Here is a 26,855-nt window from a genome sequence, read left to right on the forward strand (position 1 = left end):
TGTATACAGTTCATCTATTAGCCTTCCTGCAGGAGGAATGGTTTCTAGGAATACACTGTGCACTGTGCCAACTCATCAGCCACGGAGGCACCGAGACTCTGGGCCAGACCTGGCCTTGCAACATGACCATGTCCTTTGTGCCCAGCACCAGAAGTAGGTATGTGGCAGAGAAACAAGGTTTAAACATACTGGCCCGAAACTAGTCTGTCCACAAATCCAATGTGGAAAATTATAAGCAATTTGGTCCTCATCAACACCAAGAGAAGACAAAAATCCTTCTCTTTCCAAAATACATACAATAATGTAATTCATACAATTAAAAATGCACCATACATTTACTGGTTTTTTTAGAATGGGATCATGCAAAACTGTCATTGTCAAAAGCCCTGTGCTTGTAGGACACAAACCTGTAATCCTACTACAAACACCAAGTACGTCTATAGCTGCCCAGATGATCTCAAAGTAACAACTACAAAGGTGAAAGAAATTTTTTCAAACCTCCAATAAGAAAAAACAGTTTGTCAACCTTGAAACATTTAGAATTCTATTCTCCTAAAAATTATAAAATTATTAAAATAAATGAAATGATCAAAGAGTAGATGGCCAAAAATTATATGAAGACAAAGTGTGGCAACAGTGACAGGCATAAGAATTATGAATTTTTCTAAAATTTTTAATGCTTACATTGTCATATTTATAAATGTGTACTTTAAATGTGGTATATTACTCCAAACAAATAGCCATTCAGAACTAATTTTTGTTAATAAATCTGCCTGAGATGGGGACACAGGAGAGAAGCAAACAGGAAAAAAAATTATACATACGTATACATATATATATATATATATATACACGCAATGTTATTATATATACATAACATGATAAATCTGTAACTATAACAAAAAATAAAAGCTAAAATGTTATATACAAATACATTTTTATAGACAACATTTAAATATGATATAAATCATATATCTTATATAAATACATAAATGTTATATATACATATGTAACATTTATATATGTATGATACATATATATGATAGATATATATCATATATCTATGATATATGATATGAGGCAGATAGATCTGCCTCAACTGTAATGGAGAACAAACAATAAACAAAAGAAAAAATATTATATAGACTATTAGATGGTCCTAAGTGCTAAGTGCTTGTCCTCTGCACTAGATTAGGAGCTTCTTGAAAATAAGGATTGTTTCTTACTTACACAGGTACCTAGGACCTAAGCACAGTTCCTTGAACAAAGTAGATACCTAGTAAATACTGGGGAGGGAGGGAGGGATGGATGGATGGAGAGACAGACAAATGAATGCTTAAGGGCTTTTTCATACCTGTAATATGGTTACGTTATGTGATGATTTGACCCAAGTATCCTATCTAATAATCAATCTTGATAATAGCCATTTGTTCCTTATATTTAGAATATGTTTTACACCACTGTTCCATTTTTAGCTCTATGTCTTATCTGTCCATCAAGATTTCAAATTTCTTACACTGGGGCTCTGTAAAGTTCATCTTCTAACTACTGATGTCTAGCAGAGCCCTCTAGAGTAGATGTGTCCGCTGAAAACACGGATGACGAAAATGCTGGTTAGCAATGCTATATTCATCATTCTTCCTTACGTCAAGATAATCATCCAGAAAAGGAACATGAGAGGCAACATCATGTAATGGCTAAAGGCCTGGCCTGATCCCTTCTCTGACAAGTGTTAGTTTTTATCAACTGGTCAAGTTCTTTTTTCTCTATACCCTAGTTTACTCATCTGTTAAACAGAGATAATAACAACATCCACCTTACAGGGTCGCTGTTAAAGACTTACACAAAATCTGACATACAACAATTAGTCAAATTACGTCAGCTCTTAACATCACGATGGGCTCGAGGATCCATTTACAAGTGTGCCTCTCCCACTTTTATTTGCTGTCATCAAGATCTGCCCTCTTAGGACCCCACTGAACAGTGGAATAATATTAGGACACACAGTCTTTTTAATTTCCTAACTTTTCTAAAAGACTCTCAGTGTGCGGTGATGTGATGGCAATGACTGCACAGCTCTGGACGCTCGCTTGGGGACTTACTTCCTTTGCAGGGCTGTTTTGTCAGGCCTGTTGAAAGCTCAGTTCCTCCTGCCTTCCATCAGTCCTTCTAAAATTCAATAAGTACAGCATCACTGTGCAGCAATCAGATTCTTGATACAAAAGACACAAAAGTGGAAAAGCCGGTCTTTGCTCTTAAGGAGCTTGTAGTCTTTCTGGGAAGACAGACGTGGAGGTAAGTCACTAGAGGAATGTGGTAAGAGATATAAAGGGGGAAGTAAAAGTGCTTTGGGAACAGGAAGGAAGAAACCAAAAAGCTATCATTACAGACTCTCTTACTTTTTAAGTCTTCAGGATCACTTTAGGACCTCATCTATGCACAGTAACAGGACAAGGAAATATGCAACACCAAAATATGCTAAAAATTCCAAGTCCTAGTTATGGCAAGTCAATGGCCTCAGTCCGTCTGGAGGTTTCTGGCCAAGAATTGGGGTGCCCACATGCAGGGTGAGACTCAATAAAGCCTGGCTGAGAACTACGGATTTACAAGTAGAATGAAGATACTAGAGGTTACACAATTCCTGGAGATGCTGGTGCTCTGGCCCAGACTCGTCAAAACCCCAGAAATTAACTAAGGTTCCAGAAAGGTCTAGAAGGAAGGACCATATGCAAGAATAAGATTTAATCTAGACCCACACTGGTCAGTATAGTAGTTACTAACCACATTTGGCAATTGAAGTTTAAATTTTAGCTAACTGAAATTCAATAAAATATAAAACTCACTTTGTCCGTCTCATTAGCCTCATTTCAAATACTCAGTAGCTAAATGTGACCAGTGCCAACCACATTGGAAAGCACAGATATGTAATAGTTTCATCATCACAGAAAGGTTTATTAGATAGCCTGACATAACAAAGCTGAAAATCAAGCCTGAAAAGATCAAGGAGAGACACCCAGAAATTAGCTATTTCAACACTCTTTTAAGGAAGACAATGTAATCCAGACTCCTTATAATGTATCATCCACAATATATAGCATACAATAAATACATCTAGACACACAAAAAAGCAGGAGAATGTGGACTGTAATCAAGGAAAAAAAAAACTAGGAATGGAAACAGACCTGCAGTGATACAGATGTTAGAATTTTCAGACAGTGGCTTTAAATTAGCAATTATGAACATCTTGGAGACAAAGAAAAATCGGTTGGGGTACGAGTGGCTCAGTCGGTGGAGCATCCAACTCTTGACCTTCAACTCAGGTCATGATCTCATGGTTCATGAGTTTGAGCCCCACGTCAGGGTCTGCAATGACAGGGTGGAGCCTGCTTGGGATTTTCTCTCTCCCCCGCCTCCACTCACTCTCTCTCAAAATAAATAAAAATTAGAACTTAAAAAAAAAAGAAAATATAGTCTTAATCAGTCATGAGATGGAGATTCTTCACAGAAACACGGAAGCTACAAACAATAAAAATAAATTCTAAGGGCACCTGGCTAGCTCGGTTGGTTGAGTGACTAACTCTTGATTTCATCTCAGGTCATGATCCCAGGGTTGTGGAACTGAGCCCCAAGTCAGGCTCTGTGCTGAGCATGGGGCCTGCTTAAGATTTTCCCTCCCTCTCTCCATTTCTCCCTCTCTCCCTCCCTCCTATCTCCCTCTCCCCTGCTAGCAGTCTCTAAAAAGAAAAGAAAAGCAAGTCTAGAACACTAAGTTACAACATCTGAAATGAAACATTCATTCAACGGCCTAAACAAGAGACTGGAACTGAATGGAGAATGGCTCAGTAAACTTGAAGACAAGAGCCCCAGAAAGTGACCCCATCTGAAGAAGAGAGTTAAGAGGGAAAAACTAATCGTAACAAATGTGAGTATTCCTGGTTCTTGTCTTTTCTTAAGATTTATCATTAATTATTACTTGTAAAACTTGTCAGATTTTCCATGTGTAAACCAGATATGAAAAGACACTTGGCAGATCCTGTGTCCAAATGCTCCATCACATTCCTGCCAACTCTTAATGACTAGAAAGCTGATTTGCTGAACACAGTGAAATCTCAGCCAATTTCACCCCTCTTAGTTTTATATTATCAGTCTATACCACAGCCACACTCAGAAATGATGTCATATATTCATCAAATTTGAACCCTTCTAAAGATGATGAAGATACCACTTATTTCATTCATGGCTCATTCTGCCATTTAAAACAAGATGGAGGCCGATACATTTTTAACAACCTTAATGTGCCTCAATAAAATACATTGGTGGGTCGAAGGACCGGAAATATGTTCCTTTATTCAACAAGCATTCGCTGAATATACCCTATGCTAAAAAATTATGCTGCGAATGTAGAGATCAAATAGACATGATCCTTAATTGTACCGAGTGAATTCCCTAATTTATGCAACTATTAGGTATAAAGTAGTGATATTTGGCCTCTGTCCACCTTCCAAGGTTGAAGAAGAAGGTAAGTTGCACAAAGTACCACCAATGAATAGAGGGACACAAATTTTATGAGGAATAAAGGTCTAGATTGACAAGGAGACTCCTGGTTAATTATTGGTGAAACAGGGCCCGACGCAGGACATGAGCACCCCTCAGTTTTAATGTGCTTTCGGGTGACGTTTTGCACCTGATGAGAGATGGGGTAAAAGAGCAGTGATACATTTGAATACAAGGACCAAGAGATTCCAGGGTGGTTAACTCAGTTGGTTCCTAAGTGACCCAAATAATTCAGTATGTCTTCACTCAATTATCTTTGCAGATGGTAATTTCTGATTTTCTCAGGAGAAAGTTGACTTTAAAGGAGAGTATTGTTATCAATAAGCCAGTTACATATTAATGCCAAATTTCAGTAAGTTTAATCTAATACAAGTGATATAGTATCAACAGGGCTTACACATCAACAGTTTTCAGTTGTTTCCTTAAAGATTACTTACTGTCTTCAGTGCATCTCAGCAATGCAAAGTATTTGACTTTATTTTACTTCAACACCGCACTAATTTGCTCTGGGAATCCTAGCTACGTAGTATTTTAATTCCTGTCTTTGTGAAGTCAAAAATCATCACATTATGTCAACAGTTCATCATGAGAATCCTCCCCACATTTTTCTACCTGGTAAACCCTCTGGACCTTTCAGCAAAAGGTTTGCACATTATGCTGTAGCCCCCTGCTTCTAACCTAGCCACCCACCATCATGAGAACTTGTTCGTCGACTGAACGATCCAAGTGCCACTAACTTGAAGCCTGGCCTCTCTTTCGCCAGTCTCTCCTGTTGTATCCTGGTCAGTCCCTGAATCAGGGAGGAGCCAAAAAGGCAGGTGCCCAGGGTCATCAGTCTATAAGGGACACTAATACCTCAGGAAACACACAGCAACTGCGCTATCAGTTTCCACACATGACTACATCACAGGCAAGATGTGATCCAGCTCCTATAGAATAAGGCAGTACACTCTGGGGTAAAAATTTCAGAAAGTGATCCTAGCTGGTGCTGAGCCCTCTGTGGTGACTATTTCCACAAGGTAAACATACACATTGCACAATGTGACTGCAGTAATCCGAAGCCACCAGTCCCAGCTGACAGTGCATAATGCCTTGTGCTGCAAATGAGCATTTTACTACCATCTACATTAGAAACCTTTGAGAATTACTCTACAGAAGGTGTCCGGATCAGAAAATTCCAAAAGAAAAATGAAGTTAAAGCAGAAACAACCAACAAGTATGAAATACTTTGCCTACATATAAGCCAGGGGGAAAAAAAAGCTTTCAAAATAGTTTGAAGAAGACTTAGCAAGTATTTCTATGTAAATTACTTCCGTCCTTAGTGAGTCTGAGTAACTAAACCTACCCAATCATGAGTGCTATAAAAATCTAGAAATGTAAGATCAACCAAGTAAGCTAAAAGGTTAGATTACATTTGGCACAATGCATTTTCTTAGCAAAATATAAATTTTCCCCACCCCTTATAAAAATGTTGAACAAGTATTTTTTTTAATTTTTGTAACGTTTATTTATCTTTGAGAGAGACAGTGAAGCAGAGAAGAGGCAGAGAAATAGGGAGACGCCGAATCTGAAGCAGGCTCCAGGCTCTGAGCTATCAGCACAGAGCCCAACGAGGGGCTCAAACCCACAAACCATGAGATCATGACCTGAGCCAAAGTCAGGCACTTAACCAACTGAGCCACCCAGGCACCCCAAGTATCTCTAAAATGTTGACTTAAAGGGTTGTTAAACACTGATTCAAAAGACGTATTGCACCCCTGTGTTTATTTTAAGTAATCTCTATACCCAGTGTGGGCCTTGAATTTACAACCCCAGGATCAAGAGTCACATGATCTACTGAATAAGCCAGTCTGGCACCCTCCACCTCTATGCTTATTGCAGCATAATTTGCAATAACCAAGATATGGAAGCAACCCAAGCATCCATCAAAGAAGATGTGGTGTGTGCCATCCATCAAAGAAGATGGCGCACACGCGCGCGCGCGCGCACACACACACACACACACACACACACACACACTGGAATATTACTCAGCCATAAAAAAGAATGAAATATTGCCATTTACAACAACAGGATAGACCGAGGGAGGCTATTACGCTAAGTGAAAAAAATCAGAGAAAGACAAATACCATATGGTTTCACTTATATGTAGAATTTAAAAACAAATTAGGGGTGTCTGGGTGGCTCAGTCAGTTGAGCATCTGACTCTTGATTTCAGCTCAGGTCATGATCCCAATGTCATGGGATCAAGTCCCACGTTGGGACCTGTGCTGAGCATGGAGCCTGCTTGGGATTCTCCCTTTATCCCTCTCAGTGTCTAAAATGAAAAAAAAAAAAATAGCCATCCTCTGTCCACTGGTAACAAACTGGTGCAGCCACTGGAAGAGTAATTTTGCTACTGAATATTTACCTGAAGAACATAAAAATACTGATTTGAAAAGATATATGCACCCCTATGTTTACTGCAGTGTTATTTACAATAGCCAAGATATGGAAGCAGCCCAAGTGACCACTGAAAGATGAATAGGTAAGTAAGATGTGGTGCATATATACAATGGACTATTACTAGGCCATAAGAAAGAATGAGATCTTGCCATTTGTGTCAAAAGGAATGGACCTATGGGGTATAATGTTAAGTGAAATAAATCAGTCAAAAGAAAAACAAATACCATATAATTTCACTCATATGTGGGATTTAAGAAACAAATGAAGGAAGAGAAAAAGAGACAACCCCACCTCCCAGATTTTTAAATACAGAGGACAAACAAGAGTTTGCCAGAGGGGAGGCAGGTGGGAATACAGTGAAATAGATAAAGGGGATCAAGAGGTACAAACTTCCAGTTATAAAATAAGTTATGACGATGAGAAGTACAACATAGGGAGTACAGTCAATAATACGGTAATCATGTTGTTTGCCAACAGGTGGTATCCACACTTACCACAGTGAGCACTGAACAAAGCGTTGAATTATTGAATCCTTATGCTGTACACTCGAAATGAATATACCACTGTATTTAATTATACTGCAAAAAACAGAAAATACAAATTGCAACCTGAGAACTTAAAAAAAAACATTTCAGACTAAAGAATTTTGATGATGAAGTTTATTAGACACTGGACTGGTTATGCATGGAGTTTCTTAATTCCCTTCGCTTCACGGTGTTTAAGAATATGGCAGAGAATCTTCTCTAAAAATATTCAGGGGGGGAGTTCTGTGAAAGACGAAGATGTCCTAGAGTCTAGACACTCTTTTGTTTTTTAGTTTGATATTTTTAATTTATTTTTTTTAATTTACATCCAAATTAGTATATGGTGCAACAATGATTTCACGAGTAGATTCCTTAGTGCCCCTTCCCCATTTAGCCCATTCCCCCTCCCACACCCCCTCCAGGAACCCTCTGTTTGTTCTCCATATTTAAGAGTCTCTTATGGCTTGTCCTCTTTCCTGTTTTTATATTAGTTTTGCTTCCCTTCCCTTAAGTTCATCTGTTTTGTATCTTAAAGTCCTCATATGAGTGAAGTCATATGATATTTGTCTTTCTCTAATTTCACTTAGCATAATACCCTCCAGTTCCATCCACATAGTTGCAAATGGCAAGATTTCCTTCTTTCTGATTACCGAGTATACACACACACACACACACACACACACACACACATCTTTATCCATTCATCCGTTGATGGGACATTGTGGGCTCTTTCCATACTTTGGCTATTGCTGATGGTGCTGCCATAAACTTTGGGTTGCATGTGCCCCTTCAAAACAGCACACCTGTATCCCTTGGATAAATACCTAGTGGTGCAATTGCTGGGTCATAGGGTAGTTCTGTTTTTAATTTTTTGAGGAACCTCCATCCTGTTTTCCAGAGTGGCTGCACCAGTTTGCATTCCCACCAGCAGTGCAGAGTCCAGCCTTTTAAAAGACATTCCTGTGTACGAATCCTGAATATCATTACTCATCTCCTCAGAGGTAATCCAAACAGATTATGAAACAAAATGTTTTCTTCTTTAAAAAAAAAAAAAGGCATTCAAGACATTCTTGCAAGAAATAACTATTAGTACAAAGGTCAGAGGTCTGCAGTGATAATAGCATCAGCCAACAGATCTTATTTGAAGGGACTTTCTTTGCTTACCTGCGTAATTAAAAACGTCTAAATTTTCTTTGTTTCTTTGAGCACTATGAGGATCTGTGGGCAGCTGAAGGGAACCATGCATGGAAGCTGTTACCAACTTACACTGTAGAGGTAAGGAGAGGGAGCAGCAGCTTGTCAGGGAGGGAGCCAGGGGATTAGTACCTCAGCCTCTCTCCACTCCCGCTCTCTGATCCCTGCTGTGATGTCCACTGGCCAAACCCAACCAGATCTAGAGGGCAGAGCTTCAGTGATAGCAACTGGACCTCCAGAAGCACAGAGCAGGAACTGGAAGGCTGGACAGTACAGACGGAGGAGTCAGTGGAGAACATCCAGCACCGTTTTTAAGTCCTATTTCCATCTGTTGTTCCCCTCTTCCTTTCAGGAAGGCTCATTTGAGCTTTAAACTGTTCAAGATGCTCTTTAAGGACATCCCTTTCCATTCTAACGCAGGTAGTGCTTAACTCTGCCTATCTTGTTTCCTTTTACTTTCCCTCCTGGCTCAGACATGTGATTTGAGAATATACTCCTTCAAATTTTGTCTTGCACATTCTCCTAGAGCAAGAAATATGAGATCAAGACAATCTGCGTCTACTGCGATCACCCGCTGTTCAAACAAACCTTCCCACCTTCAAAACCTCATCAGGATGCTCAAATCCCCTTCACCAAGAACACACTCCGAAACCAAGTCTGGACTTCATCTATTATTATCTGCCTGCTCTCACTTAATATTCCCATTTTTTGTCTGTGCCTTCTCTTACTGCACCAACTCTACCCATTTACTGGGTTATGTTCCCTCAAGGTGCAGGTGATTCCTGCACCGTTTTGAAGCTTTCCAAGCTATTCCTCTTCCTAGTATTCTCCTCTCAATTTTTCCACACCCCTGACAATAGCTGTCCCCATTTGCAAAGATGGTTGCCCATTGTTCTCACTACGGAGTATTTGCCGCTCTGAGAGTGTTTTTCAGTTGTGTTCTGAATTCCGGCATCTTCTGAGAAGTCATTCCGGTTTTCTCCCTAGGGCACTGCTTCTCTTACACGTTTACTGGCTGCCCGTCACTCTTTCTGATTTAGTAATATCTAAAATATTTCCCTCTTTTCTAAAACCCTGCTCAAGAGCACTTACACCCAGCAACATCTCATTTTCCCTTCCACACCTGTCCATCCTGGCTTTCAAATGTCTAATTTCCAATTATCTTCATTTGTCCTCTCCACTGCAACACATCTCCCGAGGCAATCTCTCTTCCATCACAGTTTAATCATACTTTCTTCTGTTACTTTATTTTTTCCCTTGCTCCCGTTCTGATAATAAAACGGAAATATACTCTCAGACTCCTCTTGTTCCTCTTTGATTTCCTGAGCTAATTTGATTCTAGAAACTGAGGATTCTAGGCGAAAGCCTTTCTAGCCTCTGGATTCGACGTTATTTTATCGAGATCATTTTTACTTTAGTTCCTTTTGATGGTGTGTTCTCTGCAATAATGAGGACTTTAAGCATTTGTTTATTCTGAAAATCGGTTGCTATTTTATGGACCTCGGAAATCATGGTCAGAGTTTATATACCTAACAGGTTGTCGCAGAAGCTATGCCCCATCCACACTCCCTACCCCACCAAGACTTTCTGGTCTGAACATAGCTGAGGTGGACAGTTCTGGCCTGTCCCCCGTATCCTCTCTCAGGCACTTCCCAGGGCTGCTGGGCTTCAGGACTCTCTACAAAGGTTCAGAAAGTCACTGCGTCCTTGTGACGGCACAGTGCGGAGGAAAGAGACAGGTGCTCACGATCCGTGAGAACAGGGGTCAGTGGAGAAGCGGTCCAGCTTCTCAGGCTGCAGAGCAGCAATCTCAGCACTTTCCACTCAGGGCCCAGAGCTGCCTACGAGGGAAAGCAGTTCCCTCACATACCCTACGTAGCTCTCTCCTGTTTCTCAATAGCCCCGTTCCCTCTCCTCAGCTTCCTGGGCTCATCTCAAAAAAACCTACAGGTACCCAGCCCAGCCCATGCCTCGACTCAGTTCCGAGAGACATAAAACCAAGCCTACGGGTGACCCTGAGGCGGAGCAGCGCCGGAGGAGCAACTCTTCAGACAGAGAATTCCGGAGGCTTCCCCACATTCCCAAGTCTCCCATGTCCCTGAGCATAAATAATGGAATCTGAGGCACCAAGTCCCAACAAACTCCCTCGGTCTGGCACTCACGATGCATAGCGGGAGGGCCACTCACACACTAGTGAGCCCACTTGGCATGTAGCTACCTTTGTGGACTTTGACGAGGAGCACATTAAGACAGGCAAGAAGTTGTTACCGGGACTCCTCCCGCTTCAGGCAAAGTCTTCAGTGGGACTCAAGGCTCTCTTTCGAAGCTTAAATCCCTCTGAGCCTTCCCTGCCACATGACACAAGCTCTGGTCTTGTTGTTCGACTTGAGACAAATCTGCTATGGTAGATAGCAACCCACTAGCATCAGGCACCCGTACGACTGACTTATTAAACCCAGGGCCTGAAGCCACTTACAAAGCCGGGCCTATCGGAAGCCAATGACCCAACTCGTCGAGCTACCACACAGCAATACACGGCTCACCGCCGACACCCACTAACGCTTCGTGACCACAGCTGCCGGCCCAGGAGGTACCACTTACTTTGATCCCCACATTCTACATCTTATCTCCTGCACAAGGTCTCCAGATCATGAGCGATCAAGAAATCATCACCTATCTCTCTGTCAAATTCAGAAACAATTCAGAGAGAGAGACACAGGCGCCAAGCAGATAGAGATTAAAATACTATCTTTCTTCCTGATGACGCTGTTTGCAGAAGGTAGCTGAGGTCAGGCCCAACAGGGGAAGCTCTTGGTTCCCTAATAGTTTACCCTTGAGTTAAACCTAGCTACCAGTCACGGCAGAGACCCCTGCGGAGGCAGACCCAGCAAGCTCACCTACGACTGCATCAGAGGCAAGGGGAGGTTCCAGGCAGTCAACAACTTCCCCTTCTCTCCAAGTGAGTGGGTGAGGGGTCAGAAAGATGCCAGGAGTGTCCTTAGATGTAATCTGGCTGCGTGGAAATAAGAAGAATGTTCTGTTCTCTCTCAGCAGCTTCTGGTGCCTGCATTTCTGTGTCCAGACAAACCTGGCTCCTCATCACCATCCTACAGTTCCTGTAAGAGACCCACCAGAAGGAGGACCTCGTTCTCTTCCCACTGACCAGCTCATCTCTGCACAGGGTCTCACCCCCGCACATGTCCAAAGCCACTTGTCAGACTGCAGAGCACCATCCTTGGCTCAGGTGTGCACTCCTGAGCCAATAAGCTGTGGCAGAAGGTGGAGGAAGCCAAGGGCTGAGGTTTGTGGTACCCAGGCCTGCCACCGTGAGCAAGGGCTGTGGGAGGGGTGCCATCAGACTAACTTAGGCAGGGTATGTGGCCCTGCGCCCCTTGCTCCCGACTCCACTCTTAGCCAACAGCCTCCCCTGAAATACATCACCAGCCCCCTCTCTGGTACCCCCCACCAGGGTCTTTGGTCACAGTCCTCAGGTGAGGCCTTCTCCTGCAGCTCCCAGGCTTGATGGATTGCTCCTGCGGAGTCAGGTCTGGTCCCCATCCTCCACCAAAGACCCCAACAACCAACGCACTCATCTTCCCCCTGCCCCCTACAAAGCCCTGTCATAGACCACATTCTATTTTATCCCATTCAGAATCTGTCAGAGAACCCAAGAATCTTTCAGATTTCTGGCACAGGATTGGTCTCCACTTGAATCTACCTAAGAACCAGTGACCTAAGTATTTGGTCAAAAATTATTTGGGATTCCAGCTATGTGGCAGCAAATTTTTCAAGGGCAAGTGTATTTTAAAGACTGGCCCTTTTAAACTGGAAAACCAGCATCTTGGTTCCTGGGAGATCCAGTAAGACCGGGAGCCACAGGGGCACCCAGGTTCCGAAATGATAGTATGGTTAAAACCATTATCACAAGGCAGTTCATCTCATCACAGAGGGCTACCCAAGCTATACCAAACTTTTCCAACCACAGTCAGGTAATAAGCCTGGAAGAACAGACTCCCGGGGGGGGACATAATCAACACAGTTTGTCTCTAACTGTTGAAAAACAGTCAAGTCCGTCAATGTCGAACCTGAATATCAAGAGTAATTACTTAATGATTACAACACCAGATTCCACCTTTTGTTTTTCACTTCGGCGCATTCTGGAACTCTCATACTAGCATTGCTTTCCTGCCCCTAGAACCGGAGGGAAGTTGTTCTCTCATAACAAGAAACCAGGCCAGGAGAGAAAACAGGAAGTATAACATGAACAATCTGTGTCCCTCCCTAGGGCTGCAGCAATGCCCGGTAAGCGGAGACCCCAGAAGCCCCAAGTGCAGAAGGGCTGGCACAGTGGGGTCGCAGGGCACACAGAAAGCCCTGGGTCTGAGTCGAGTCACATAAGCGCTCCAAGCGGACAGGGGAAAGGGGCAAGTGGCTGTTACGTCTTTCGATGCGGACACCTTTGGGTCACCCTAAGCCAACGCCAGGTTGACAACAGGTCTCTGAGAGCCAGACACTTGGCTTGGTCTGCAGCCAAGCTTGCGGCCTCCCCAAGACTCTGCCAACCCCACAGAGGCTCAGAGCCTGGGTCTGAGGACCTCACAGTGTGGTCCTCACAGGAGTGACAGCACCACCACCAGGGGTCTTCAGGTGGCACCCAAGGCCCAGTGATTCAGAATCTGCAGTCTGACAAGATCCCTTGGTGATCAGCTCCCACCATCAAGTTTGAAAAGCACGGCTCTGCCTCTCAGAGGTTGAGAAATGTGGGTGCAGGACAGGGAAGGACAAAGAGAAGGGCAGAAAGAGAAGCAGAGATGTAAGTGCCTAGCAAGTCACACTGCTTTTCAGAGTTCAAGTCAAGCCTGCAAAGGGCCATGAGAACATAAAACCGAATCTCCATCAGATGCTCTATCTCAAAAATCTAGTTTTGATCAGTGTGTTTTGGAGTCTTTGAGTGAATTAGAGAAGCTCCGATTCCCAGGCAGTGACCAAAATGTTCCACTACATTGCACGAAGCCAAACAGGATCAAGTAAAGAAATGGAGCCTGTAAGAAATTGGGGAGAACAAATGAGAAATCAGATTATCCACCCTAGGGAGCTGCGCAGGCCTCGGGCCACCCTCGCCTTACCTCCTCAGCCTGCAATCCTACCACCTCCGTGGCCTCGTTGACCCTGGCTGGGTCCCCACCCCCGACTCCTTCACCCCTCAGCTGAGGATGCCTAAGTCACTGCCCTCCAGTAAAACGATCAGTCAATGACCATCAAGACCTTATCACTGTCCATTCGGTGCATCACAATCTAATTTCCTTATAAAGACACTTTTTGCCTCAGTGAGACAACTTTTGGAAGACATTTTTTTTAATGTTTTTTTAACTTTGAGAGAGAGAGACAGAATATGAGCAGGGGAGGGGTAGAGACAGAGGGAGACCCAGAATCCAAAGCAGGCTCCAGGCTCTAAGCCATCAGCACAGAGCCTGATTCGGTGCTCAAACTCACACAGTGTGAGATCACGACCTGAGCCGAAGTCGGATGCTCAACCGATTGAGCCACCCAGGGGCCCCAAAGACATTCTTAATCATTCTCTCAAGTTTTCAGGAAGGTGAATTTTTTTTTTTAACGTTTATACTTATTTTTGAGACAGAGAGAGACAGAGCACGAGCGGGGGAGGGGCAGAGAGAGAGGCAGACACAGATTCCAAAGCAGGCTCCGGACTCAGAGCTGTCAGCACAGAACCCGACGCAGTGCTCACGAACGGCAAGATCATGACCTGAGCCAAAGTTGGACACTCAACCGACTGAGCCACCCAGGCACCCCAGGGAAGTACACGCTTTTAAAGGAAGTCAACCCTTTGTTTCTTTGAGCTCTTCTACTGGAGGAAACTCCCGACATCTTCAAATGAGCATAAACCACCTAAGTCTTGGTTAGCTGCCAAGCTGGCAAAGTGTCATGGCAGTCACCAGTCCCGAGCAGTGGGTAGAACCTGGTCTTCAGAGACAAGAGCGAACGCTGGTGAAGTTATCAGGACACAGGATCAAACCTGTGACGAGGCCATGAGGATCACACAGGGGTAAGGTAGGTAATTCATAGTCACCCTCCTCAGCGCACCCAGGTCCTGGCTGGGCATGGTAATGTCCCAGAGTACATGGGGTCACCCCCACACAGAAACCGCAAAATCTGTCTGTCCTGCTGACACAGGCAGATGGGAGAACACAGGATCTTTGGAAGTCAGATTTATGTGTGATTCTTATTTTATTCCTTGTGAGGGTTTTTCTTCCATAAGAAATACAAGTTATTTTTGCAATCAGATTTAAAATGAGGATTACTTTAAAATTCATAGACATTTGGGGGCGCCTGGGTGGTTCGGTCAGTTGAGCGTCTGACTTTGGCTCAGGTCAAGACCACTCGGTTCACAGGTTCGAGCCCCACATCGGGCTCTGTGCCAACAGCTCAGAGCCTGGACCCTACTTCAGATTTTGTGTTTGCCTCTCTCTCTCTCTGCCCCTCCCCCCTCTCATGCGCGCACTCTCTCTCTCTCTCTCAAAAATAAACATAAAATAATAATAATACAATTCACAGGCAGTTGATCCTGAGAGCCTAAAGAAACCTTATTCTCTATGGCCTGTTAGCTTTCTAACTTTGGGGACATCAATCAAAATTACTAAGGACAAAAAAAAAAAAAAGACGACATGGCTTTGGATAACGTGTTTGGGAAGCCTCTCCGAAGGAGTGCTCTCCATTGACTATAGAAGGAAAGGTAAAAGGGAAACCTCATGGAGTGCAAAGGACACAGGCTTAGAGGCCAGAAAAATCTGAGCATAACATGTAGCCCTGGGCCCTTACTATCAGCATGACTTGGGCAATTTACATCACCTCTCTGAGCCTCAGTATCCTCATCTGTAACACAAGCACCGTGGTTGTGGTTCTTAGAATCGAACCCTTGTTGTGATAATTGGGAGGAAGCTATTATTCCCTCCTGGAGGCAGGATCCCAAGTGGGACTACAACCATATACTCTTGTGTCGAAAGAGTACATAACTAAAATTTGCCCTATGTCCTCCTGTGTTCAACTATGTTTTCTTCATCAAGTATGGGTTGGTTGAGGGAATGGGGCAATGTTGCCCTTCACTTCTGCCAGGACAGTTAGCTCTGAAAGCAAAGCCAAGTTCAGGGGCAAGTAGGATAGCTATGTCATGAGACCCCTGTTTTTTTGGCTCCAAGGACCTAAAAAATGGGACAAACCCAAGAGATACAAGTTGTGCAAAGAAATCAGTTGTTGAGTTGCCCACATACCACAGGTGATCTAAGAGGCACAATATGGCAGTCATGGCGGTTACAATGGAGACTAAAGTGCAATCACTGGCCCCAAAATCAGCGATGACCACAGTGACCAAGGCTACAGAAAGATGCAGGACACAGTCCGGTGGAGGGTCCAGTGAGAGAATGGTCTCAGTGGCAGAGGTTCTGGAACCATGATCCAAGGAAGCCGGCAGGAGGCACCCATCCAGTCAGTGACTGTATGAAGCTCTGCCCTTGAGCATGAAGGTTCTCAAATCTGAGCCCCCAGGGGCAGAAGCCAAGATAGCAAGAAGCCAACGCCACCATCAGGGGGGTTGACTGCAGAATCTCAGGCTTTTCCAGGAAGGACTTGGGTTCAAGATTCTCCTTGTGATGGCACTGGAGCACAGGGTGGTGGGGAGAGCCAAGAAAGCTCCAGTTCGTAATTACAAAGCCCTGTCCTGAGAATTATTTAAGCGGAGCCTGAATCAGACTCCAGAGACAAAGCTTTAGCCGATTGTTAAAGGATGGAAACAGTCAATCTTCCTTTGAAAACCTCCTCTTTCCACCTGCCCTGCCCCCAAAAGAAGTCCCTTCTGTAATCTGAATTACATGCGTCAAAGCATGGTCCACCTGCAGAGTGCCAGGCAGGTGTCAGGTGGTGTTTCTGCCGTTACTGGGAACTAAGGGTACCTCCCAGTTTCTATGCCCACGTACCAAGGACAAAGCATTCTCAGACGCACAGGATACTTGGGTATCCGTCCTAATGAATAAAATGTCATTTACCACCGTGGCTTTTGTCTGATCTTCAGAGACTTCATTATCTTTTTTGTCATTTCTGGAAAGCCAAGAAACTGCTCTCTTTTTAAGCTAATTGCCTGGAAAAAGCATTCCCGCCTCTCTCATATGCAGAAGAGAAGTTCTTTCCTGTCTGGCCAAGGCAAAGAGTCCCGAATATGAGCCACTGCAGACAGGATAAAGACGAATCCATCTCCATCATCATTTCTTTTTTTTTTTTTAATTTATTTAAATTTAAGTTTGTTAACATACAGTGTAGTACTGAGTTCAGGAGCAGAACTCAGTGATACACCAGTTACATAAGACACCCGTCCAAGCTCATCCCAGCACATGCCCTCCTTAATGCCCGTCGCCCATTTCACCCATCCCCCCAGCCACCTCCCCTCCATCATCATTTCTGCCCTGATTTTCCGGCCTGAGGTCCCCGTGCACAAGGTTCCTGCACGTACTTCAGTTGGACCCTCTCCATTCTGCGTGCCGCCTACAAGTCACACACACAATCACAGTCATCTGACTACAGGCTCTTGAATCCTACGGTCTCCTTCTGACTATGCAGATAAGTTGAACTTCCATAAAACTGGTTTGGGTACCACTGTTCTCTGTCCTTTGAAGAGACAGAATAAAAGACACTGAATACATAGGATGCCTATTACCTGGACCATCCATTTGTCTATTCTCTCAACCAAGACAGAGTGACCCCCTCTTATGCATAAGGCAGCTGGGAATAAAGATATGGAGAAAACACAAACCCAACTGTAAATGTCCTGTCAACCTAAACAGAGGGCACGGGCATCTTGTTTCTGAGGAAATGTCTTTGATGTTTTAGTGGTTGTGAATTCACCACAGGCTGTTAGTATCAAGAGGACAGTAATGAACCTAAAAACAAGGGGTGGGCTAAGACAGTCACGATCATTCAGGCAGGGATATACAAAATTTTGGTCCATGCAGAGAAACCTACATGGCATCAGGGCCAACGGTGAACACACATCTCGAAACGGAAAACACATAAGCAACAAATAGGAGACTCACGGCCCAAGAGCAAAATTTGCAAATGAGGTCGACCGGAAGGGACACAGAAGCCTCTGCTCATGGCTGCCTCCTCTGCCCACGACAGCCCACCTCTGCCACCCCAAATCCACCTTGCTCACACCTGCTCGTCCTATGAAACCCATCTCCACAGCAATTCCGCCAGGAAGCTCATCCTCATCACCACCCCTTCAAGATAGAGCGTAATGTCCTCACTCACTGTAATACCCGGTGCTTTTTAATGCTGATACATAATTATCCATCTGCCTATCTCTCCTCCCCACCACACTGTGAGCTACTTGAGGGCATGGATTTTTGTCTTTTTAGCCCAGTGCCTATTACATTTAGCACTCACATATTTGTGGAATGAGTGAATGAGTGAATGAATGAATGAAGACGGCTAGAACGTTCTTCAGAAGCCTGGGTGCTTCTCCTTACTGGAGACTTAGTGACTTAGGCTTCACTTCCACAGGGACTCTGCAAATGAGCACCTGCAGCAAATATCTCTTTCCTTTAGGTCAAGGGCAGGAAGTCGGCCATGTCAATTAAGGTCTTTCTGTGCCTCCCTCTCAGCTAGAAAGACAAGCCATCCACAGTTTGCAAGCTTTCCTTGTCTTGTGTGCTTCAGAGGGATTTGGCTATGGGGCTCTTAACGAGATCAAGCCGAATCACACATTTTCATCCTGTCAAAACGCATTGGAAATCTTTCTAGGGTGATTTATCATGGAAATACACATGGCAGGGAAGGGGAAGGGGACTTAGAGGAAGCAAAGAAAGCCACTCTGCGTCTGCAGTGCTCGGCTGGCGGGATGCCCGTGGCAGCCGCAGCAGCTGGTGGACAAGGCTGACCTGACACAGGGACGGATGGGCTCCTGTGAGAAGGCCACCTCCCGAAAATAAATAACTATCGCCAGGACCGTCGCACTCCAAGGAGCGCGTTAACGCATAACAGCAGCAGCCAGTAAATCCTGGCGGCAAGTACCTTAGGTAAGGGGGTGGGGGGGGCTAGATTAATTTGCAGCTGCTGGCAACACCTGACAGATCAGTTAAAATATGGAGTAGTTGAGATTTGCTCCCCGAAGTCAACAGCAGAACCACCACTAATTTAAAGGCAGGGCATCCACAGCTAACTAAAGTCACTGCTAGGGAGAGACTTGGGGGGGGAGAACATAAATAACCAGAAAATTGAAGAGCTCTCCTGTATCCTCAACATACCTGTAAATTTTTTGACTCCCCTCTCCTGCAGCTCCCTCCCTGGACGCAGGGGCTTATCACAGGATAACCCTTGTTTTCGTGGAGATGACTTTGTATTGTTTTTATGGTGGAATAGGTGCCAGGATAACATGCTGGCACCTTTTGTTAAAAGCAGCATTAACAAATGTGAGCTCGAATGGAAAGCCATTGCCATTTGTCAATGTTGCTTTGAAAAAGTGTGCCAGATTGCACTACGGGGCCCTTGAGGGCAGAGACTCTGTTGTTCCAAGGCTGAGAGCCTGCTCTTTGCCAGGCAGGATGCTGAAAACAAAGAACTCAAAGACGGAATGCAAATGGAACCCTGCCCCCAGGCCCTTAGACTCTAGTGGCAGGGAGAGAGAGAGAGAGAGAGAGAGAGCGAGCGAGCGCGCGCGAGGGAGACCAGAGACAGATAGAAAAATAGCTAAATAAAAAAACTACACACAAAAATAAACTCAAAATGGGTTAAAGACCTAAACATGAGACTGAAACCCTAAAAATCCTAGCACACAGACAGTAACTTCTTTGACACCACCCATAGCAACTTTTTTCTAGCTATGTCTCCTGAAGCAAGGAAAATAAAAAGAAAAATAAACTATTGGGACTACATCAAAATAAAACGTTTCTGCACAGTGAAGGAAACAATCAGCAGAACTAAAGGGCAACCGAGAGAAGGGAAGATATTTGCAAATGACATACATGATAAAGGGTTAGTATCCAAAATTTAGAAAGAATTTGTAAAACTCAACACCTCCCCCCAAAAAATAATCCAATTAAAAACTGGGGAGAAGACATGAGTATACATTTTTACAAAGAAGACATCCAGATGGCCAACAGACACACGAAAAAATGCTCAACATCACTCATCATCAGGGTAATACAAACCGAAACCACGATGAGCTATCACCTCACACCTGTCAGAATGGCTAAAATCAACAGCACAAGAAACAACAGGTGTTGGTGAGGAGGTGGCGAAAGAGGAACCCTCTTGCACCGCTGGTGGGAATGCAAACTGGTGCAGCCACTGTGGAAAATAAGGAGGTTCCTCAAGAAGTTAAAAATAGAACCACACTACAATCCAGCAATTGCACTATTAGGTATTTACCCAAAGAATACAAAAATACTAAGTCAAAGGGATACTTACACCTCTACATTTATAGCACCTTTGTCTACAGTAGCCAAATTATGGAAACAGCCCAAGAGTCCATCAACTGATGAATGGATAAAGATGTGCTTTGTATGTATGTATATGTACGTATGTTTGTGTATATATATATAATGTGTATGCATGTGTACGTGTGTATGTATACATATATAATGGAATATTACTCAGCCATAAAAAAGAATGAAATCTTGCCATTTGCAACAACATGGATGGAGCTAGAGAGTATTACGCTAAGTGAAATAAGTCAGAGAAAAACAAATACTCTATTATTTCAATCATATGTGGAATCTAAGAAATAAATTAAACAAGCAAAGGTGGAAAAAAAAGAGAAAAACCAAGAAACAGATTCTTGACTACAGAGAACACACTGATGGTTACCAGAGGGGAGACGGGTGGGGAGATGGGGGAAACAGGTGATGGGGATTAAGGATTCACTTGTAGTGACGAGCACCGGGTGACGTAGGCAAGTGTTGAATCACTAGATTGTACACCTGTGATGAGGGAGCACGGGGCAAGCCGAGGGCAAAATCCAGGCTGGCACACCCCCCACCACCACCAGGTGGAATATGTGTGGTATTGCTCAGACATTCCTGGCTACCCAAGAACAAAGGAAAGGGGTTTAAGTGCTTGCATGGTAATGTGGGAAACTAAGGCAAATGAAAAATTAAATTCCCTTACTGCCTGCAGACCATTGACAAGTCCTTGAGACCAGCAGAGTGACCTCCCTCTAGGAGCTCAGCTGCCTTGATGATGATACTTTGCTAGAGGCCAAAGACAATCTCAGCTTAACATGATCCCAACCTCGAGGATCCTGTAAGTCTACTTCCTGTATCTCAACCGTTTCAAGATACGGGCAGACAATCATACTCCAAGCTTACGGCCCCTGGATATGTATCTGAAGGGTCTCATAATGAGGTTTAATTAAATGGTAATAAAGGGCATTTCCCTAGCAACAGCTAGTCCCTCAAGGTCCTGGAAACCTTGCTTCCAGAATACTTTAGAGACTTCCTCTATCCCTGACCCCCTCCCAAACTGAGGGTATATAATAAGTTACCCATCATGACCCCAGTGCCGTTCTTCCTGTCCATGGGTCCTGTCCCGTGCTTTAATAAAATCACCTTTTTGCACCAAAGAGATCTTAAAGAATTGTTTCTTGGTCGTCAGCTGCAAACCTTTTCACAACCCATCAACCCAAAACTTGTATTTTGGGTTGAAACTACTATTGCACTGTTTGTTAACTGGTATTTAAATAAAATCTTAAAAAAAAAAAAAAAAACACCACAGCACTGAAGTGTGGTGCTCTCAAAGGGGTAAAGCCCAGAGTATTCTGGCACCGAGATAGGGAGACCAGGCGGTGCCTGGCCTGGAAACAGCTGGTAGGGAGGAAACAATGCCTTAGCCCACACGCCAATGCACAGATTACCCCAAAGGCCTCAGAAATTCATAGAAATAACCCATTATTTTTATTTAACAACATGTGAAATGATGCTTTTCTTTTTCTCTTATTCTCCCTCTTCTGGTAACAACACCAGTCACTGAACTAGGGTCTGCTCTAATCTAGTATGACCTTGCTTTACTTGATTACATTTTTAAAGACTTGCTCATAACCAAGGTCATATTCGCAGGTGCTGGAAGTTAGGACTCCAGCGTGTTTTTTAGGGGCACACAATTCAACCTGCAACAAATTCCACAACTCCTGCTCATTTTTCAACCGTTCACCATTTACTAAAGATCAGTTATTCATCTCCCAAAACTCAATCCAAGGAAATGTTGCCAGCTTTTCCCTTTATTTGTTTTTTTTTAATCTTGAATGTTGCTTGTATAACTCCCCCAACAGTAGAGGAAACTATGTATCTGGCAATAAACAGAGAGAAAAAGGTTCTTTTCTAATCTTTTAGCTGAAGGATGTGTGAGTTCTCCACCATTCCCCACTCTAAAAAGATGCGTATGTGCGTGTCCAAATGTGTTATGCTTGAACATAATAAATCTGAAATGGTTCTGTTGTGGTTTCCCTATTTCTGGGCCCATTTTTCTTCTGTCTGTAGAGACTTGGCATTTGAGAACACTGCACATTTGGAACAAAATGTCCTTTTTCTTAATCAGCGCCACATTTTTGTAGATAAAAGGTGAGTGAAATGCTAAAGGTAATATATAATTTGCTCTTAATTTAACAAATGGCAGGGGAGTGCCGCAGCAAGGCTGTTTTCTAAAGCAAAGACTAATCACAGTAGGAACCAAACATAGCAAGCACTTGGTTTTAAGCTCTCACAACAGAAAATGTCACTAACACATCCGGATGCTTTTGCTTATTCTTAAAAAGTAGCTTGAGATAATGACAGTTGGGGAAATGGTTACGTTGGTTCTAAAGCTGTCCTCAAGTTTGATTTATAGCCCATCGTCTTGGATGCGGCAGCCGAAGAGAATGAAGCAGCAGGAGCAAGACGTCTGGCCAATCCTGCCCTTGAGGTTAAGATATTAAACAAAAATGAAAACTAATCTATCTTCAGACAGAAGTGTGGTACTTAAAGTGGAGTGTTTCAGAGACAGTCTTGTAAAACGTTTCGCTTTAAAAATGATTTTATTAGAGCAATTAGACATGTAGGAAATGTTACCATCTTGCTAAAGTTGTGTAAGAGCTTTGTTCTAATCTCCCTCGCTCTCTGGAGTGAGATAAATCTATATATAGCCGTGCCTGGTATATGCTTCACTCATTATCTCTATATATAGATCTGTAGCTAGAATATTCTCGGTGAACATAGGTCATATAGTATTCACAGGAGGATTGCATCTTAAAACCTTGAAACTATAAAATTCCTTTAACAGTTCAGAGTTAGCTCTGGAAAATGAGAAATCACAGGTAATCTTTGAGTCCCACACTCATGGATTGACTTACCCATTCAACAAATATTTACTGAGTATCTATCACATGTAGACACTTTGTCCACTGTGCAGGTTTAACAACACAACAAAAAGTGAAGTCTCTAGCCTCTACCATCTTATCAGGGCAGAAGCCTAGGATTCTCTTTTCCGCATCGCAGAAACCATGTATCTACCACATTTAGATAATGAAGAGCCCTGGAATACGCAAGCAGCTCCCACAAAAAAAGAACAAAAGCAAACATTGAAACATACTGTTCAACTCCGAGAAACTAACAGAATCCTGAAAGAGGAGGAAAAAGGAAGGCGGGATCGAATCCAGAGTATGACCTGTAAGGCAGAAGGCAGCAGTAACTGGGAGAAAGTGCCAAGCCCAGGAGCCTAAGGTTTTGAACAAAAAAGGAACTGGAGGCTAGTCCCTCCCAGGGATCTAAACCTGTGGGCTCCCAAGGTATTAATGAGGGAATTCAGAGAATCCATGCACTTGGATGGGGGAAAATTACATCTTTATTTTCATGTCTAACTAAAATATCCTTTAATTGAATGTAAGCAACAAATCACAGTAGTTTGATCGATAAACATGTCTTTGCCTCTAATAAAAATCACAGATTCCGACTGTTGCAAATAACTTGAAATAATGTGTATACTTGTTATAACTGTCTTTGCAATTATGGTAGCTACTACACAGATCACCCAATCTTATTATTTGGTGTATGAATAAAGCAGCACATATATTAATCTATCACACATTTGTTTTTTAGGGTTTTGTTGACTGCTGTCTCTGTCCGCTTGGGCTGCTGTAACAAAATACCGGAGACTTATATACAATGACTTATTTACATAATAAATACCATGACTTATAAACAATACAAATTTATTTCTCACGTTCCTGGAGGCTGGCAAATCCAAGATCAAGGCACCAGCAGATCTGGTGTCCGGTGAGAACCTGCTTGCAGGTCAAAAGAAGTCCATCATCTGGCTATGTCCTCACACAGCAGAAGAAAACAAGGGGCCCTCAGTGGGATGTCTTTAATAAAGGTACTAATGCCGTTGATCTCATGACCTAGTCACCAAAGGTATCACCTCCAAAATATCACATCCGGGCTATTTTTCAACATGTAAATTTGGAGGGGACACATTTAGCCTATAGCAACTGTATTTCAATATAACTGTAATCATTTGTAATCCTATGTGATTCGTGCACTCAAAAATATTGTCAGAAGGAAGAATAGGATTCACTGGCTTGCCAAAACGAGTCCAGACTTCCCCATTAACGAGAGGGTGATAGAAAAATGCTGTCTCCCACGACAGTGAGCCCACAAGGAAACCTATCTCCCTCTGTTACAGCTGTAGTAGCACACAATAAAGTAAGATTACCATGGATGATAGCTACCCCTCAAGAATTTATAAGCCAGCATCACAGGTGTGCTTGCTGATGGGTACAATCAGAGAAACCCGTAATCCAGAGACTAAATCGAACTGTATCCTAATTGTTAATGCTTTCAGTTATATTGCAGAAATAAATGTCATTCTTCCCAGGTAAAGACACCAAAACTGAACCCCAAGATTTCTCCATAGACTAAGTTTTTGGGTTTTTTTTAAAATAGACTCAAAATAAAGATTGTTAAGCAAGTGAAGAAATAAGATACTAAGAGCAAAAGTCAGAAAGGAAGAAAAGAAAATATCAACTTCCTACCAAGGACTTCAGATATTCAGAATTACGTGATTCAGAATATAAAATACTCCATATAATATGCTCAAAAAAATATTTTTAATGGAGTCAAAAATTACACAAGAGACTACCAAAAATAGCCAAATTAATTGTAAACAGAACCAAATAAAATACTGGAAATAAAATATGTAACCATCCAAGTCTTAAATTTCCCAAGTGTGATATACATACATATTAATACTCATTCATTTTTCAGAGAGAGTGAGAGACAGAGTGCAAGCGGGCCAGGGGCAGAGAAAAAAGGAGAGAGACTCCAGACTCTGAGCTCTCAGCACAGATCCTGACACAGAGCTTGAACTCACGAACCAGGAGATCAGAACCTGAGCGGAAGTCGGACGCTTAACCAACTCAGCCACCCAGGTGCCCCTAATATGTCTTAGACTCAAAGTCTAAAATTAGACATAGATGAAAAAATAATTAACATATGGAAAGGAGAACTGAAGAATTTATTCATAATTAAAAATAAATGATAGGGATATTTCAAAAAATTCAAAAATTAAGACACAGAGGATAAAGTGACAGAGTCTAACCGCCATTATTGATATTGTAGAAATAAAGCTGAAGCACGAAATGGAGATCCAATATTTGAAGACAGAAGGGGTAAGAATTTTTCAGAAGTTGCCAAACACAATCTTCAGGTTCAGTAATCCCAATGAATTAAAATCAGAATAAAGACCGAAATATTAAAATGAAATCTAAACACGAAAGATCATTTAAAAATCTTAAATAGAAGATCTTAAAAACAGTCACACACACAAGAAATATTTAAATAAGTGAAAAGCAGACTGACATCAAACCCAGAGTAGTAAGAGGAGCCAGAATCTTATGTCATGATCAAATATTGAAGGAAAATACCTGTAACTCTAGAGTCACATACATAAGAATACTCTGAAGAACAACGGCAAAATAAAGACTTTTCAGATAACCATCAACTATGATACCATACTTGTCTCAAAAAAAAAAAAAAAAGGCCTTCTAAATGACAAACTTCAAAAACAACGAAAATGATTCAAAAATTAAGATTTGAGATACAACAAAGAATGCATGAACAAAGCAATTAGTAAGGATTTAGACAAATTTTAAAAATCTTTGTGGGGGCGCTGGGTGGCTCAGTCGGTTAAGCGTCCGACTTCAGCTCAGGTCACGATCTCACGGTCTGGGAGTTCCAGCCCCGCGTCGGGCTCTGGGCTGATGGCTCGGAGCCTGGAGCCTGCTTCCGATTCTGTGTCTCCCTCTCTGCCCCTCCCCCGTTCATGCTCTGTCTCTCTCTCTCTCTCTATGTCTCTGTCTCAAAAATAAATAAACGTTAAAAAAAAATTTTTTTTAAGTCTTTGTGTATAAAACATTAATACTTAAATTGTGAAACTTTTTTTTAAGCTAGAAATAAATTCTTGAATAACAATAGCCCTAGGCCCAGACAAGGATAATCAGAGATTTAAAACAAAAACAAAACAAAACAAAACAAAAAACAAACCATAAGACCCTTACATTATTCAAAAGTTCAGCAACTAATTTTCAACTTTGAGTTTATAAGGAAAACCAGGAAACAGGGGTAAATGGTATATATAATCCTAAAAAGCACAGGGCAGGAGAATGGGATGGGGGGAGTTAAATAAGAAAAAAGTAATCTAAAATAAAGTCAGAAAGGAGACATAAAGAAGTGTATAACACCAGAAACAAATAGAAAACACAACATGAGGAGTAAAAATGAGTTCAAATATATCAGTAATAATAATAAATTCGTAGTTAAAAGACAGATTGTCATGTTTTTTATTTATTTTGAGAGAGAGTGGGGGGGAAGGTTGGAGAGAGAGCGTGTCTAACACTTAATCAATTCAGCCCACCCAGGCTCCCCTGTCAGATTTCTTTTTTAATCAGCTATATGTTATTTCTAAGAACCAAGTATAAAATGTACAAACATGAAAAATTTTTAAACAATGAAGCTGCATTAGACATGTACTAATCAAAACAGGATCCAAAAATTCAATTTTGAGACAAAAAGCATTTATACAGAGACACATTGCTTAGTGATAAAA

The 26,855-nt window shown here is 42.6% G+C and overlaps 1 protein-coding gene across 2 annotated transcripts in view; it reads right to left on the bottom strand.

Annotated features, from left to right (window-relative positions):
* The window catches only part of CD1H11orf87 (chromosome D1 C11orf87 homolog), a 305,472-nt gene that overhangs the window by 244,381 nt on the left and 34,236 nt on the right, over positions 1-26,855 (bottom strand). Inside the window, exon 1 of one of the 2 annotated variants that reach the window (XM_053204136.1) lies at positions 11,615-12,265. The exons of the other annotated variant lie outside the window; for it this stretch is intronic. The gene's annotated coding sequence lies outside the window, so the exon portion shown is untranslated. Of the gene's footprint in view, positions 1-11,614; positions 12,266-26,855 lie in introns of those variants that run through there. 2 annotated transcript variants of the gene reach the window in all.

This window comes from Acinonyx jubatus, chromosome D1 (assembly GCF_027475565.1).
Source record: "Acinonyx jubatus isolate Ajub_Pintada_27869175 chromosome D1, VMU_Ajub_asm_v1.0, whole genome shotgun sequence".
Classification (NCBI taxonomy): Eukaryota; Metazoa; Chordata; class Mammalia; order Carnivora; family Felidae; genus Acinonyx; species Acinonyx jubatus.